Source organism: Balaenoptera physalus, assembly GCF_965194825.1.
Source record: "Balaenoptera physalus genome assembly, chromosome: 1".
Lineage (NCBI taxonomy): Eukaryota > Metazoa > Chordata > Mammalia > Artiodactyla > Balaenopteridae > Balaenoptera > Balaenoptera physalus.
The window spans coordinates 35,474,568-35,491,449 of NC_138882.1; the positions used below are offsets into that span (position 1 = coordinate 35,474,568).

Consider the following 16,882-nt stretch of genomic DNA (forward strand, 5'->3'; position numbering starts at 1 on the left):
ATCTGAACCTGTGTGTCCTCAAAATACTTGCTTTTCTTACCATGTCATGCTGCCTACCCCACCCCACCCCTGGCCCTCCTTCCTGTGGGTCCTGGTGACTCATACTCCTTCTTGGCAGACGTGGTTTTTGATAACTCAGTAAATGAAGTCATCTTGATGTTGCTGCGCCCACTGGCCCCATGTCCGCGGGCTCCTCAGTGCTCTTGGCTGCTGGAGCAGGAACTCTGCAGCTAATATTGCCTGTTTTTTTTTTGTTTTGTTCATTTGTTTTGGTTTTTGGTTTTAGTTTCTTCTTTGAAAGAACATGGACCAGGTTCCCCAAGGGCTGAGCCAAGGCCATTTAAGTGATGTGCTCAGTTACCTAAAAAAGCCTTTCTTCTACATCAAGCACAGGAGTTCTCATCTCAGGTGAGTTTCTTGCCTTTCCGGAGCTCCCCATGCTCACAGTACTTGGAACAGACTTTATCTTCCCTTTTCGTTTGAAGCCTTAAGCCTGATGTGCCAGAAGCCTGCTCATTATCCCAAAGCCCTTTACCTTCTTCTCAGTGCCCCTCTCCTGGCCCTTGTAAACATGGTGTATTGGTTGTGTCCCAGAATTCCCAGGGTGCGGGTGCAGTTAGGTGCACTCTGCGTCTCGTGGAGGGGTGTGGAGGGAAGTAATAGCGAGGAAAGCAGAAGGGGGCTAATGCATACAGAGTGACTTCTATGGGCTAGGCACAGTACCTTATATATATTTTAAAGTTGAATCACAGTAGTAGAATATCAGTACTATTGGCCTCATTTGGCAGTTGAGAAAACTGACACTCAGAGAGTTTGCAGTAACCTTCCCGTCAAGGGCAGAGCCAGGATTCTCTTGGTTCTGAAGTTGTTTTTCCCTCGATGTCAGACCTCATCCGGCTTGAACTTTATCCTTTAGGCAATGGGGATCATGGTGCCAAGCAGGAAACCAAGAGGCTACAGGAGTATTTTAGGAAGATTAATTTGACAGCAGTGAGTGGGATGGATGGGAGAAAAGCGAGGCCAAATCTGTGAGGACCAGTTAGGAGGTTACTGCCACAATGTCACCTTGAGACACCTCCAGGAGGACAGCAGAAGTGGAAAGGACATTGAGAAGGAGAGGTCAGTAGCTCTCCACAGCAGAGAGGACCCAGATATGATGAGGAAACCCTTGCTTCTTTCTGACCATTTAGGGTCTCACTGGCTTTGGTGGCCTGTGCCAGGGGAGAGACCCAGTTGTCATTTCTGCTCAGGTCAGTTCATCCAGGAGCAGAGGCACATGTGTGGTGAGAAGGCACCTTGCTGTGCTCCTTGGCAGGGCTGGGCCAGTTTGGCTGCTGTTCCTGGGCAAGGCCTAGACCTTTGAAAGATCTGTTTATCCAGCCCAGGAGACTGCATCTGTGTGCTCAATAAACTGTAATTGACAGTGGTGAGCTCAGAAGTGTCTCTGAAATAGACTGAGTAACACTGTTTATGAGCAACTCACCTCCTCAGCTAGGGACGCAAATGGGTCTAATGACTCCTCCTTTCCTGTTGGGGAAACCGAGGCTCAGAGGTTATGCCACTTTCCCAGGGTCGCCAGGAGAGCCAGAGGGCAGAGTTCCAATTCAGATGTATTGACCTGGAGTTCTGCTGCTTTCCCAGCTCCTCTCTCTGTGGTGTCCGACAAACAGGGGAAATTAATGATAAGCGTTCACACGAGTACGGCAGTTTACAGTTTACAAACCTGCTTCCCATTCATTATCTCATTTGATCCTCACAGCAACTGCGTATTATTATACTCATTTTTACAGAGGAAGAAACTGAGGCTCAAAGAATTGAAGGCTATGGTCATTCCACTGTGAGTGACAGAGCTGGAATTCAAAATGAGGTTTTCTGACTTGAAGTCCACAGCTCTGTCCCAGAGCCATGAGAATGAGGAAACAAATGAAAACCAGGGCAGCAAAGAGGAGAAATGGAAGAGTCAGGGAGGCAGTGAACACAGCTTAGATGGTGCTGGAGGCCTTCAGGTTCAACATAATAAAAGCTTCTGGGCAGCAAAGATTATTCACTATAGGTGTGAGCTACCTGGGGAAATCAGTCTATCTGCTGAAGAAATGACCTCTAAAAAGTCTCCCGCTTCCTACACGCAGATCTCGTGAAGAGAAAGAAGCCAGAGAAAGAGGAAAAATGGACGTCAGCTTTTGTCTGTTAGGTGTCCAGTAAATTAGGTTAAGTGGATGAATGGATGGATGAGACTTAGGGAAACTGCACATCCTCTCAGGCAATGCACCGCATGGTCCTTCTTACAAGTCCTGAACAACTCTCCCGGCTCCCCAGTCCTTTAACCCATCCACAAGATCTCACGTTATAAACGACAACGACGTTCCCAGCCAAGGAGGAAGAAATAGGTGTGGCACTGAGAGAGAAGCTGGGAAGTAACTTGCTCTGTCGCAGAAAGGTGGAGGAATAGATGAAATGGAATCCCCCCCGCCCCACGCCTCTTCTCATTTGCTGAAGCCCTGCTCTGAACTGAGTCAGGATTTCTTCCCACCCGGCCTCCCGTGGGGTGGTCAGTATGGCATTTGTGGTTGGGCTTAGAAAGGTAAAGGCCCAAGGAGCCAAGAATTCTGCTGGCTCAGGCTTTCTTTCCTCTTGTTCTTTGCCCACCTGTCAGAGAAACTCTGCAGTGGGGCCCCTCTCAAGCCAGGGAGGGGAAAGGCCAAAGGGCTGGAGATGTTCCATATAGGGCTGTGCCTTTGCTTACTGCTCAGGTTCAACCACCACTTACCAGTTGAACCAATAACTCTGTCCTGAAGGCTGCATTGTGGTTTCATCATAGAAAACTCATGGGCCTGTGTATCCCGACCCTGGGTTCCAGTTCTAGCTGTCACTGAGTATGCCCAGTATATAACACGATATCTGTAGGTAGTAGGTGCTCACTAAATATCTGATGGAGTGAGTGAATGCATGAAATAATTAGCTGTGACCTTGGGCAGATTACTTCTCCCTCTGGATCTTGATTTCCACATCTGTAAAAGGGGCATTATAATGCTGGCCCTACCTCTCACTCAAAGCCATCCCCCAAACCTCAGGAGGAAATGAATGGATGGATGTTTATGCACAGTAAGGTCTGGGCACACACCAGTAGTTGACATTTGAGCCACTTCCCCTCAGGTCACATTACTGCTTGCTCTGTGGTTAGGATGGGCCCTATCCTTAGGCTCCTGAAAGTCCTAACCCATGGCAGAGTCTTAAATTTTTTTTTAAATTACTTAATTTATTTATTTTTGGCTGCACTGGGTCTTCGTTGCTGCACGCGGGCTTTCTCTAGTTGCGGAGGGCGGGGGCTACTCTTCGTTGCGGTGCATGGGCTTCTCATTGCGGTGGCTTCTCTTGTTGCGGAGCACGGGCTCTAGGCGTCTGGGCTTCAGTAGTTGTGGCACGCAGGCTCAGTAGTTGTGGCTCGTGGGCTCTAGAGCGCAGGCTCAGTAGTTGTGGCGCACGGGCTTAGTTGCTCTGGGGCATGTGGGATCTTCCCGGACCAGGGCTCGAACCTGTGTCTCCTGCATTGGCAGGCGGACTGGCAGAGTCCTAATTTGCCTGGTCACCTGGGCACCTGGTCGCTGCTCTCCAAATTAACCTGCAGTTTCTTTCTCTCCTGAAGAGCTTACCCACCTCTGGGGAGAACGCTTCAACGTACTTGGAGGCCTCCTCCCTGCCCTCACTCAGCCCAGGACTTGGTGCTGGTAAGGAAAGGAAACAGCTCACTTATAAACTCATTCCAGCTGAGCCTCTTATGGAAACACTGACAGACCCTTCAAGACTAGACGCCAGCTCCTGAGGCGCCTTTGTAAAACCCCCACCTCTGAGCTAAATATAGTCACAGGAGGCAAGGTGGTGCTGGTTTGGGAGGTGGGGAGGGACTAAGGAGAGGGGGGAATGAAGCCTGGAGGAGAATGGGAGGAGGGAAGAAAGGAGGGAGAAAGAAGAGGCAGCAGGGGTCAGAGGGAGAGAGAGAGAGAAGGGGAGAGGCAGAAAAGAAATGGAAGAAATGGGGAGAAAGTACGAAGAGATGCAGAAAAGAGTTGCAGGGAAAGAGATGAGAAAGAGAGCTGGAGAGATAGAGATCAGTCAGTTGCTGGGAATGACAGTAAGTCTCAGCAGTCCCGACTGTGGTGAAGCGTGCTAGCTTGGTGGAGGGAGCGCAGGGGGAACAACAGAGGTCGCCTGGGATAGGGATAGGTTGGGATGGCCCGGGTCTGGGGTCTGGCCACCTGCTGAAAGCCCTTGCTAATTGATTATCTGCTGCACTGATGACTAGCACAGAGACAGTGTGCTTCTCCAGACCCCTGCCTGCCTCCCCACATCTTCATTAGGAGCCAGACCTGACATTACCTTAACCCCAAGGCAGTACTTAACGGGCCTAGGGTCCCAGCCAGTCTGCCTTTGGCCTTGGGTGGGGGTAGGGTGGTAATGATGGTGGTGGTGTGCCCTTCAGGATGGCCTGTCCCGAATGAGGGTAGGATTAAGATATAGTATAGTGAAAGAGTGCAGCCTCAGAAATCTTCCATGGCTTCAAACCCCTCCCTGTGGAGGCCATGGACGTAACAGGCAGGTGGAAGCAATGACCTGGCAGCACTGATGTGGAAATGAGTCGGGGCAGACCAGCTGAGCTGAAGCCAACTGTGAGCTGGCTGAACTGGTGGGTTGTGGAGAGCCCAATGTGGGGGAGTTCTGTGGGGAGAGAAAGGGGTGCTGAGGCACATGGGAGAAGAAGGAACTGGAAGACTGTCAGAGGGGTTTGGAGAATCCACTGCATTCTGGTCTAAAACCTAAAACCACGTGAACATCATACGCAACTAGGTTTGCTTTCACAGCAAGTGCTCTGGCCCCTTGGGGTGTGCGGTAGGCTCTGACCATGGCCGCTGGCTCTGTGGGGTGGAAGGTGAGTGTGGGGATCTGGAGGGAGGGTGGGTGTGTCGGCTGCTCTGAGGCTGCTCTGGAATCAGTTTGGGGCGGTGGTGAAGGGTGGGCATATCCAAAGCCTCAGGGACGCAGGACACTGGCGCTTTTCTCTTCCTCATCCCATTCCCTTTTCTCACAGATTCTGGGAGGGAGAACCGGGCAGGGAAAGAGGGGAAAGTGGCTTGTTCTCTCACTGGTGTGTGAGCACAGGAGGAGATAGATAAATTAGCCTTGTCACCCTTTCCCCAGGCTCCACAAGAGCAGAACGGTTCCTGTCCCCCGAGGGAAGATCAGCCATTATTTATGAGCTCCTCTGAAGGGGGCACTGCGGGAATATCCATCTTTGCTCCCCTCCCCCTAGCCTGGGAAGGGGGAGGGGAGGAGCTGGTGGTGCCTGCAGGCTCCTGCTTTCTTTTTTTTTCCTTTTTTATAATTATTTATTTTTGGCTGCATTGGGTCTTTGTTGCTGTGCGCAGGCTTTCTCTAGTTGCGGAGAGCTTCGTTGTGGTGCGCGGGCTTCTCATTGCGGTGGCTTCTCGTTGAGGAGCATGGGCTCTAGAGCACAGGCTCAGTAGTTGTGGCACATGGGCTCAGTAGTTGTGGCACATGGGCTCAGTAGTTGTGGCACGTGGGATCTTCTGGGAGCAGGGCTCGAACCTGTGTCCCCCTGCATTGGCAGGTGGATTCTTAACCACTGCGCCACCAGAGGAGCCCCAGGCTCCTGCTTTCTTAAAGACACAGGAGACCCTTGCTGGAGAGACTGGGTCCGGCCCACACTGGAACCTGGGGCATCTTCCAGTTAAAATAGAGAGGTGCAACTGAGACCTACTGCAGGAGAAGCCGCTGATGGCACAGGATAAGAGACACCCGTGTGAGTGATGCAGGGAGCATGGGGGTTTTCTACACCTGGTATCCTCAGGAGCAGCTTCCCTGGGTACTGCTAGCTTTGGCCCCAAACACAGCCAGCAGGATAGACAGAAGTTCAGTGGACTGACTGGCATGAACCAAAGATTAAAGGCTGGGAATCTGGGGAATGGGTAGAGGCCTAGGTACAATCGGAGGATGGAAATGAAATTTTTCCAATCCTAAGTTTGGGGGTCAGGAAACACCACATGATAGCCTGGCCTTTCTCCTTGTTGGTAAGGGTCCAAGACCCCCAAAAAAGGAGCCCAGGCAGAAAAGGGAGAGAATGAGGGGCTAAGGGAAAGGAAGAACGCAGTGGTTAGAGGAGCTGGAATGGGAAAGGAAGGGAGGAGAGAGAATAAAGCAATGGCTGAATGGCAGGAACTTAGGTGGGCCGGGGATTTACAGCAGGGTGAGGAGAAGCAAAGACGTGAGGTTGGAGAACCTGGAGACAGGCTAAGGGAAGAGGCAGAGGGTGAGAGTGACAGAGGTACTGCAAGGCAGGCAGAGGGACAGACAGAAAGTCAGGAACGCTGGGGAAAAGGAAAGGAGGAGGCAGGTGCGGAGGAGAGAGATGGGGGGTGTGGAGAAAGAGGGCTGTGAGCTCTGAGGAGTGGGCCGTCTCAGGCCCCAGGGAAGAAGAAAGGTGGGAGGGCAGGGGAGGGAGGGCAGTGAGCCAGCAAAGGAGAGATTGCTGCTTTTTTCCGTCTCTTTCATTTCAATCGCTATCAATAATACATTCCCAAGGAGCCGCCTTTGACAGCAATTAAAAAAGCATTTATGCTTCCAGAGAGAAATCGAAATGATTTCCTCCCACCTCCCTACGCTCTCTGGGCAACGGTCCCTAGCGATGATCTTCCTGGTGGTGTGCGATCCAAACCTGGGACACACTAGGGAAGGGATGGACAGGGGCCAGGGAGGATCCTCCACCCCCTTCCCAGGGGTGGAATATCTGAATGCTTTACACCGAGCTCTGGGTGTGGGGGTGGCGTGGGAGATGGAGTGGGGCGCAGAAGCGGGGATTTTAAATATGGCACCTTTGGAAAACCTTTCCTGATTACCAAACCTCAGAGAGCGGCACAGGGAGGCTGGTGGCCTCTTCAGCCTGACGGCTGGAGGTGACACCTGTCTTTGCTAAATTACCAAGAATCCAGTAAGCTGCACCGTGAGGAGTAATTTCCAGAGCTGGTTTCAGTTCAGTAGACTTTTACCAAGCTTCTACTGTGTGCCAGGACCTCTGACAGGTGGTGAGGGTGTTTCAGAAAGAGTAAGAGGGTCTTGGTCCTCTAGGAACTTATTATCTGATGGGCAAGAGACATATTGAACTACACAAAGAACTGTGGTACCAGGCAGATGGTGCCAGGAGGCACTGGGAGCACCACAGTTTGATACAGGAGGGGGATAGAGAAGGCGAAAAGGACAAGTCGATGGGAGAAGCTCTTTCCCCGGACCGGGAATGGGGCGGGAGGGGGGCAGGGATGATCATTGCTCCATCGCCTCCTTACCCCCGTGAGCCAGGCTTTGTGCCTGGCACTTTATATACATTACCTTTTACTTGACCCCTCATAGCTACCCTACAAGGAAGCAAATATTTTAACAGACTAGGGAACCAAGGATTAGTGAGGTCATATAGCTTGCTGGAGGTCACCCAGCTGGTTAGTGACAGAGCCAGGCTGAAAGATAGCAGTCTATTCCTCACCATTCTGTTCTGCTTCCCATTGGGAATGTTTAATTCCAGAGCCTGCCACTCAGCAATTTCATGTCTAGGAATTTATCCTACAGATGTCCTTGCACATGAGCACAATGACCTTGTATACAGAGTTGCTCACTGTAACATCCTTTTTCATAGCAAAGGGTTGGAAACGACCTAGTGTCCATCATAGGGGACTGGTTAAATGGATTTGTAGACAATGGAACACCCTGCAATCATCAAGAGAAGTGGAGAGGTACTTCCCTGGTGGCGCAGTGGTTAAGAATCCACCTGCCAATGCAGGGAACACGGGTTCTATCCCTGTTCTAGGAAGATCCCACATGCCGCAGAGCAACTAAGCCCATGTGCCACTACTGAAGCCCGCGTGCCTAGAGTCCGTGCTCCGCAACAAGAGAAGCCACTGCAGTGAGAAACCCGCACACTGCAATGAAGACCCAATGCAACCAAAAATAAATAAATAAAATTGATTCTTAATAAAAAAAAAAAAAAGAGAAGTGGAGAACACTTTATGTATGGATATGGAATAATTACAGGAACACATTGTTTAGTAAAAAAAAATATACAAGCACAGAGCAATGTGTTTAATATACGATCATTTGTTTTAAAAGGGTGGGGGAAAGAATATTTATACATTACTTCTTTTGCACAGTGTATCCATGGAAGGAGATACAGAAAACAGGTAACAGTAGTTGCTTCTGGGAAGAGTAACTACATGTTTGGGGATCAAGAGTGGAGGAAGACTTTTCATGGTATGTTCTTTTGTAACATATGAGTTTTGGGCTTTTTCAATATATGACCTATTACAAATAAAGAAATAGAATTAAAAACAAATGTCCTGGCCTAGGCGAGGTGCAGTCTTAATGAGCAGGGAAGTGGAGATGACAGTTTATGGAAGCAGTGGAGAGGCTGTTGATATTGGCTTTAGAAAAACCTGGATTTGGATCTGCACACTGACACAGCTCCAGGTCTTCACACAAGTTACTTCACCTCATTGAATCCCAGTTGACACATGTAACTAGGGACTCTCCCTCCTCGTGGGGAAGATGGGTGACGGTGTAGGCAGGCACTTAGAGTGCCTCTCTGTGCTGAATGCTCAGCAAGTGGCAGCTGTGACCACCATGGGCCCTGGAAAAAACAAAGAGAAGGAGAACCTGGGTGCTGTTCATGTCTGGTCGAGACTAAGAACGCCTCGCTGCTTCTCGGCGCCTCCCTGGTTCAGAGCATCCCCGAGCATCCGTGTGCTGCTGGAAAACCTGGCGTCCTCTGAGTTGCTGGGGCAGGAGGAAGTATGGAGTTCATCACGCTGGCCGTGCTGGCTCAGTAGCAGCGCCCTCTGGCCTGGGCAGAGCTGGCCTCCACCGGGAACTGCTGGGCCCCACCAAAAGTCTCCGTCTGGCCAGAAACCCTGAGGGCAACCCCAGCCTTGTTCCAACTTGAAGGCTATGTCTGTCTTCTTTTTTGCAGGGAACTTTCAGTTGTCTTCAAAGACTTTCTCTCCAGCCCAAAGGTGATGACTTTCTGGAGGCTGCACTTTGTGTGACCCCACATCAGGTGGGGAGAGAGGCAGAGGGCTGTCAGGTGACCTGGCAGACTGGAGTCAGAAGATAGCTGTCCAAACTGTAAGCTCCAGGTCCTTCACTCCATCTCCCTAAGCCTCAGTTTCCTCATCTGTAGAATGGAGATGCACCTGTGATGATCAAATATACAGTAAAAGCACTGTGTTAGCAGGAAATCTGCCTGAAGCACACTTTCTTTTTCTTAGGATGGTTGTGTTACAGACAGTTGTGGAGACTGAAATGGGCCTCAAGTCAAGTCAAACCAAAACAGGATCAGCCAGGGGTTTCAAAGGAACATGATGAGGCTGTGCTAGTTCTGCTCCTGCTGCTTGGGAGGGACCTATGGGTGGGCAGGTGAGCATTGGGTAGGGAAGAGAGGCTGAGTGGGCTAGCTGCAGAGACTTTTCTGGGGTTTTTCTCCACTCACTCAACAACCAGGAATGGGTATCCCTTTATTGGTTCTATTGGGAGATTCTAAGAAAAGATAAGACATGGGTGGCCCCATCCTTGAGAAACCCTCAGGCAAATGTGGGGGCAGAGATCATTCAGTCATTCAACAAACACTTATGGAGCCACTTGTGAAAATGGTTGTGAAAGATGCACAGGATGGATCAGCCATGGTCCCTGCTTTCTAGAAGCTTATAGTGTGGCAGGGAAGATCATTCATGGCACATAAGGCTGTATTTTCATAAGAGGAATTACCACTGTGCCAACTAATTTTGTGAGAACTGAACGAACATGGGGCATGAGTGCTCAAGGCCAGGGAGGCTCGACTAAGAAAGGCTTCCTGAGGAGGCTGGAGCTAGGCTAGTGGGACCAGAACCAAGAGGCCACACTGAGGGGAGGCGGGGTGTCCCTTCAGGAGAGTGATGTGTGACGAGCTAAGAGGGCTGCTGGTAGGTGGACTGGGGCCCTGGGGCAGTATGGGCCCCTCTCCAAAACTCCTGTCAGCCATGCAGCTGTATTGCTGCCTTGCTCTGTAGGGGGGAATAAACTGCTTATTATTTTCCCCTCAGCCTCACCCAGGCATCTCACCATGCTAAACACCAGAGTGAAAAGGAGCTGTAAATGTCTAGCAGGGGCACACATCAGATCTGGCCACTGGAGTGGCAGGGCCTGGTTGGCTCCTGGCTCATGCTGACCTCAGTCTAGCCAGAGGCACCAGGCACCTGGGTCACCTGCTTTGTGTCTGAGTTAAAACCCGCCCATGTTGGGGATGGCGACTCTGCCTCTGTCTGCTGGGTCTCTCTGTCCAGCTGGCCTGGTGGATTCACATAAATATTGATTGTCTGCTCAGCCATCTGGGAAGGGAGAGAGAGAGAGAGAGAGAGCGCGAAGCCGGGCAGTGGGGAGAGCCCTATCAGGCAGCCTTGGATGAATAGAGTGCTCATGCTGAAGGCTGACCGAGGCCCTCTTTGGCTTTCTCCCCGTAGGAGAGGCAGGAATCCTAGGGTGGAGAACACCCTGGAGGTTGGTACGCACCAAATTCAGAAGAGTGCTAACCTCGGAGCACTCATGATGAGAAGCATGTCAGCAGAGAGAACAAGGGGGTCTATGGTGCTATTGGTGGTGGTTTATTTATTAAGCTAAGAAAGGCTACACACGTGTTCCTGATCTTGTTCTTGGTATCTTTCTCTGTGTCTGAATAGTTCATAATACATTTTGTTTAGTGACCTTGAGAGTTCACTGACTCCTTCCTCAAGCCTCTAGGCAAGACTTCAGCAATCTACTGGAAATTGGTGATGTTCTAGCCTAAGTTTAAAGCTTTGAAGAAGGAATTCCCAAGACCCCAACACAACCCAGGCCGCGTCCTGCTACCTGCTCCTCCTCCAGCTTGGTCAGGGGATGTTGTTCCTTCTCTGGGCTCTGGGCAGCAGCCCTATAGCATTCCTTAAGTCCCCCAGTCAGACTGTAAACTCTGTGGGGGCAGAGACCCCTCCTGTGATGGTGCTGGGCACACAGCAGGCACTTAATTAGTGCTTGTTGAAACGCTGGGAAAAAATCAGCCCAGGTGAGAGTGCTTTCATAGCTGGGGAAGCGTGACACAAAGATCACAAGCTTTGGAGTCAGACTTGGATTTGAACCTGAGCCCTGACACATATCAGCTGTGTGACAGGGGGTGTCACTTCACCTCTCTACTCTGGGGTTCCCTGATCTGTAAAAAGGCAATAATGATAGTGCCTACCTCATGGGGCATTACACGGTTAAACGATCTAATGTACAGAATGCAGCTGGTCCATAATAGGTGCTCAAATCCTAAAATCCCCAGCCCCCATCTTGAGCAGTTCAATTCCCGAGAACCTTCTTGAAGCTCCTGATGGAGATGTTCTTATAGCTTTGTCCTTGTCTTAGTCTGTTTCTGTGCCGTCTCGTTTCTGATTCTGTCATAGCTCTTTTTTTTTTTTTGTCAGTTTTTCTTTCTCCCCTTTCTGTTTCTCTCCTTATTACCTTTCCCCCCAACCCACTTTCTTAATTATCTTCCTCTCCACCCCTTCCCTTCCTCCTTCTTTCCCTCCTCCTTTTTCCTGATTCCTACCCTCCAGGCCCTCTGTGTGACTGTACTTCTCACCTTGCTGGCTCTGTTTCACATTCCTCTATTCAAGGCATAGGATGAGTCTCCTTAGGGCATTCAAGGAAATGAGCGAGAGGAAACCAGACAAGGAGCTGCTCTCCACGGAGGCCATGTTTGATAATCAGTCATTTCTGGGAAAAGCTCTTAACTCTTGGAACCCAAATGGCTCCTATCCCATGGTTATTGCTCCTACTTCCCAAGGGCCCCAGTCTCCATCAGAGTTCTCTGCAAACCAACAGCAAGGCCTTGAAAATCGTGTCGTCCAGGCAATGGACTCCTTCTCTGAGTCCAATCCCAGGTCAGGATTCTGCAGGACCCTGGAGGGAGGGGACGTTGTTTGGAGGATCAGGAAGCTCTCATCTAATGGGCGAGTCAGCACTCTCATGAGTCAGACCTGACACAAGCTCAGAAAACAAGCAATAAATAGAAAGCAATTTTCTTCCTGAGCGCTGAAGAGCCGTGCCATTTAGAGCAAAACAGATTTAATCAGAGAAGACTTCTTGGAGGAGGTGAGTATGGGGCAGGGACTGAAAAGAGGTACTGGGGGGGCGGACACCAAGATAGAGGATAATGGCCCAGGTCCTCTCAGAGGGCAGGTGAGGGTACCCAGGTTGTGTTGTGTTCAGGAACTGTGCATTTAGTTTCACAGGTTGGAGCCAAGAACCATCATAATGAAGTTAGATTGGTAGGGAAGGGACAGCGGGAAGACAGGTCTCCCCAGAGCAACTGGGTCAAATCCAAGGATGTCAGGCTGTCAGTCTCTGGGACATGCAGATGCTTGGGCTGCTGGTACCACTCCCCTCCTGGAAAAAATGCAAATGGTGCAGTTACTCCCCTAACCCTGAGCCCCCTAGACTGCTTTTTGGGAAAAGCCCACCCTGCAGGAGGGAGGGGCAAGGTGAGGTGGGGTAGAAGGTGAGTGATTTCATTTGACTTTCTAGTATGTGGGGGTGGGGGGGAGGGTATATCAGGATCTTAAAGTATGCACCTCTGCTTTTATGAGTCTATGTGTGAACTAAGATCCCACATGCCGCCAGCATGGCCAAAAAGAAAACAAAAGTTAAAAATTAAATTGTACCTGAAAAAGACATGTTTTTGTAAATCTGTGTAAATGGGAGCATATGTGTATGTATATACATGAGACCCAGGGCCATACCCCGACTGTTTTTATTAACAAACCCTTTTGGTCCTACTGAGGTGTCTCTCTTTTGTGGCCTGAGGGCCCATCTAGCTCTCCTGCTGATCAGGGGATGGGATCTGGGACCTTGGATTTGGCTGAGCCCAGTTGCATTGTTCTGCACTGTGATGCTGCAAATTGGCTGCGGAGAGACCCAGGCCCAGATGGAATCAAATGGGGAGAAACTCTGCTTTCCTCTCTGATGAGGCTGGTAACAGCCCGGCCTGCAGGGAGGAGGGGCAGAAGGATGGGTAGTTGTTTAGGAACTGATTCACCAAAGCTCACCCAACATGTATTTTAATGAGGTTCTTTTTTGCTGGGTTCTGTGGGGAGAGTTGTGACAGAGCAAGGGATTCCTTACATCCAAAGTTTCCCTGGCTTTCTCCTGAAATTCTCCTTTTCCAGGGAAGCTCAGCAGCTAGAACTGGAATCACCAGGTTGGCACCTTCCCACCTTCTTGCCATTCTTCTCTCCTTGTCCCTCCTCCCTCCTACTGCAGCAGCCCAGGCTGGGCTGGGCAGAACAGAGTGGGCCCTCAGCCCCTTGAAGCACTTTGGAATGGGAGCGGTTGGGCCAGCCTGCAGCAAGCTGGGCTAGCACACACCAGCATCCAGGTCTTCCCCTCTGACTGTCAGAGAAGCCTTGGTTGCCTCAGATGAGAATAATCTGGGCAAGCTTCTGGCCCTTTGCCCTCAGGTAGCCCTTGGTTCTCTGCAGGTAGCCGTCTCAGAAAGCAGGGATCAGAGATCTGAGGCTGTTGTCATGAATTTTTCATCTGTTCCCTTGGGAGGGGGGACTGTGGCCCAGGGGAATGCTATCTGTGGGCTCTTATCAGTAAAACCAGACAGGGCTGGCGGTCGGTGCCCAGGAGCAGTGTGGGCCAGGTGAACGGGGCTGTGTACTCACATCTACCCCCATCCTCTGCATCTGTCTCTATCACTGTCCTATACATTCTCCCTGGAAGAAGAAGACATGTTACCACATTTTACTTGCTGTTTCTGGGTCTTTGTGTCGTTATTGTTTTGAGAATGTGCCCTTCTCTGTACTTGTCCACCCTCTCAGACTGGAAATTTCCAGGGCAGAGGCCATATGTCCCCAGCATGGAGCCCCTTAAGGGCTCCTTACCTTTTCCCTATAGCCTGCCTTCTGGGCATGTAGGGAGCCCAGTGGGGTGGGGTGGGGATGGGGGTTGAGCATGGTTTTGACTGATTGGGAAACTTGCCTCCTGCTGGGAGTCCTGGGCTGGCAGGAAGGTGGTGGAAGCCTGGAGCAAATTCATCAGCTTCTTCTTCCAAAAACCTCCAAAGAAACCTCCAAAGCACTTTATGAAGATCTATATGTCCTCCTACGACGTCTGGGAAACCAGAGGACAAAATCACTACTTTTCTCTATCAATCAGAGTAGGGAACCCCTGAGAAACCTAGCATTTTAGCCAGACAAACACATCTGGGAGTAACAAAGTCAGAGTTCAAATGCAGAGCCCTTCTGTCTCCAGTCCTCAGCTTGGCCCCCCTACCCCTATCTGGTGGGATTTTAGTAAGTTGGAAAATTAGCTCATTGGCCTCAGTAAGAGCTATTGAAACAGCTCACCAACCCTCGGTGGTTTTATGCAGTCAGTCCACTCACTTGCTCCTGATAATGGATCATTCTGTCTGGCTGTACAGTGAGACTGGTCAGATGAGGGGCTGCATGCATACAGAAAAGAACCACTGGTCTGACTGAAAGCAAGTTTCCAAACACCATAAAGGGAGACGAAGAAATAGAATAAAAGAAGAGGGGAGTGAGGCTTAGCGGCAGGCAAGGAATGCTGTGGAAGGACCTGTCTGCAAGGCTGACCTGGGGGCTGCAAGGGGAAGGCAGCTGAGCCTAAGGATGGACAGATCACTTCCTGCTGAGACCAAGAGCCAGATAATAAAGCAAGCTGGCCAGAGCAGCAGGCTGACAGAGGAGGGCCCGGCTCGGAGGGATGGATGGGGCCAATCCAAGGCAGAAACTAAGACTTGGCTGAAGAGGGCAAGGAGGGCTGGTAGGGAAGGGACCAAGTTGTCCTTGGTCACCTGTCTCCAGCTTCTAAGAGTGACACCCCTCAAGCTTTTAAGAGTATGGCTGAGAAGGGGAGACGTAAATTGGTACTGAAGAGGATGGGGAGGTGTGGCAGGGAAGAGACAGAGGCAGGCAGGAAACCACTGGAAGCCTGGAGGGTGCAGGAGAGTGTGGGAGAGGTTTGCACCCACATCTTCTGGGTACCCAGCCCAGGCCTGACAATAGCCAAGACTGCCATGGGCAGGGGGTGGGGGAGGTCTGCTTTCTTCTTCTCACCGTGTGTCTGCCTGCCCCAGGAGGAAGAATGGAAAAAGATGCATTTACCAATTGCTTCCAAATGTTAACACCTCTCACATAAGCACACCCCACCCCATACCCTTGTCACCCTGCTTCCGCAAACAAACATTGGCTTCACTTTGTCTTACTTTCCCGGGACTGGGGGCAACAGTTGCGTGCACAGAGAAGAACTTGGTAAGTGCTCAGAATTCCTTTGGGAGGTTGGTGTGTTTTGTGATCTGGAGCTATTGTTATATCACATTAGAGTTTAAGCTTGCTCCTGTTGGTATCTTTAAAATCAATGGCAATACATAAAGGTTTTATCCAAATCAAGGCATATATCTGCAGGTGCTAAGAATTCATGTGGGAGAGATCCATTAGCAGTGCATGAACAGCAGAAAAGGGGCAGAGAGGAGGCCAGGGCCTGAGATCAGAGGCTAGGACCCAGCATGGACACAGAGGTCCTTGGCATTTTGTCTGACACAGGCCAAGTGGGGGCCTTGGAACTGCAGCCAGAGGAAAGCAAGCATTAGGGAGGCTGGGCATGGTTGCCTGTTCATCCATATCTCAGCCACATTCTGGGCAGATGAGACACTCGCGTTTCTTGAGGACGTCCGAAGGAGTGAGATAATCTGAATGGAAAGCCTAAATGGGGGTGAGAGAATTCCAAGGGCTAGTGCTCCCTCTTTCCCAACAGAAGGTGGGCTGTGTAGCTCTCTGATCTGAAGCCAGAAGGGTGGGGCAAAGCTCCTACAATTTGAGTTTTTATGAATCTTATTACTATCAGTGATGTTGTAAATGATTAATAAGGCATTTGAAATGGAGGCTTGTCCAGTGGAGATGAGGAAGGAAGGAAGGAAGAAAGGGAGGGAGGGAAGGAAGGAGGAAGATTAGTATTTACTGAGCGCTGACATATCAGGCGCTCTGCTTGGAGCTTTCACACACCTTATCTCTGTAGTTTAACCTAGGCAGCTGCAGTCTAAGGGTAACTCCTTGCCTCCCACAGCTTCTCCCTGTTTACCTTTCCTCCATCTGGGCCTTTGGAACTCAGGTCCACATTCCCTCTGAGTTTCTGGCCCGAGGGGCTGTCTTGGAGTTGTTGCATCAAGGAAACAGTTTACAGGGCCTCCTGGCTGTCACTGACTCAAGACTCCAAGCCAGGAATGGAGCAGACAGTCAGCTGGAGACTTGTGGAACAGGCTTGGAGGGGGAGGAGAGGGAGGAGGAGGGAGGGAAGAGGGCTCTCAACACTACTCTTCATCTTCCCCAATCAGCACAGTAACCCTTGCCCTTGACAGGCGCTCTGGGAAGGATACTGGACTGGAGTCACAGCCTATGTCCATCCTCTCCTCTCCTGCTGCTGATTGGGAGGCTGGGGCTTACTCCTCACTCACTTTTCCTCTCAAGGCTTCAATTCCTCCTTGGTGGGAGCTCAGGAGCTATTTCTCAAGGCCAGGCACAATTCTGACCTCCCAGAATCGAACTTGCAGTAGAATGTAAGCTCCATGAGGCACGGACTTTGCCTGTTTTGTGCACAGTTGTGCCGGAACAGTGCCTGGTGCATAGTAGACCGTCAAAAAATATTTGTTGAATGAGTCTCCTATCCTTTCTTCCCTCAGAGAGACATCCTTTCCTAGGAAGCCCACATCTCTCTGCCCTTGTACTTGCTCCTGGCAGCAATGTGGGCAGCACAGGGAGAG

General features: G+C 50.6%; 1 protein-coding gene across 10 annotated transcripts in view; it reads left to right on the plus strand.

Annotated features, from left to right (window-relative positions):
• Positions 1–16,882, plus strand: part of LOC309646415 (uncharacterized protein) — a 66,666-nt gene that overhangs the window by 20,433 nt on the left and 29,351 nt on the right. The window contains exons 2-5 of one of the 10 annotated variants that reach the window (XR_014255346.1): positions 287–408; positions 2,130–2,198; positions 3,644–3,725; positions 9,023–10,666. The exons of 8 other annotated variants lie outside the window; for them this stretch is intronic. The gene's annotated coding sequence lies outside the window, so the exon portion shown is untranslated. Of the gene's footprint in view, positions 1–286; positions 409–2,129; positions 2,199–3,643; positions 3,726–9,022; positions 10,667–16,882 lie in introns of those variants that run through there. One more of the 10 variants, XR_014255343.1, reaches the window with a different exon arrangement.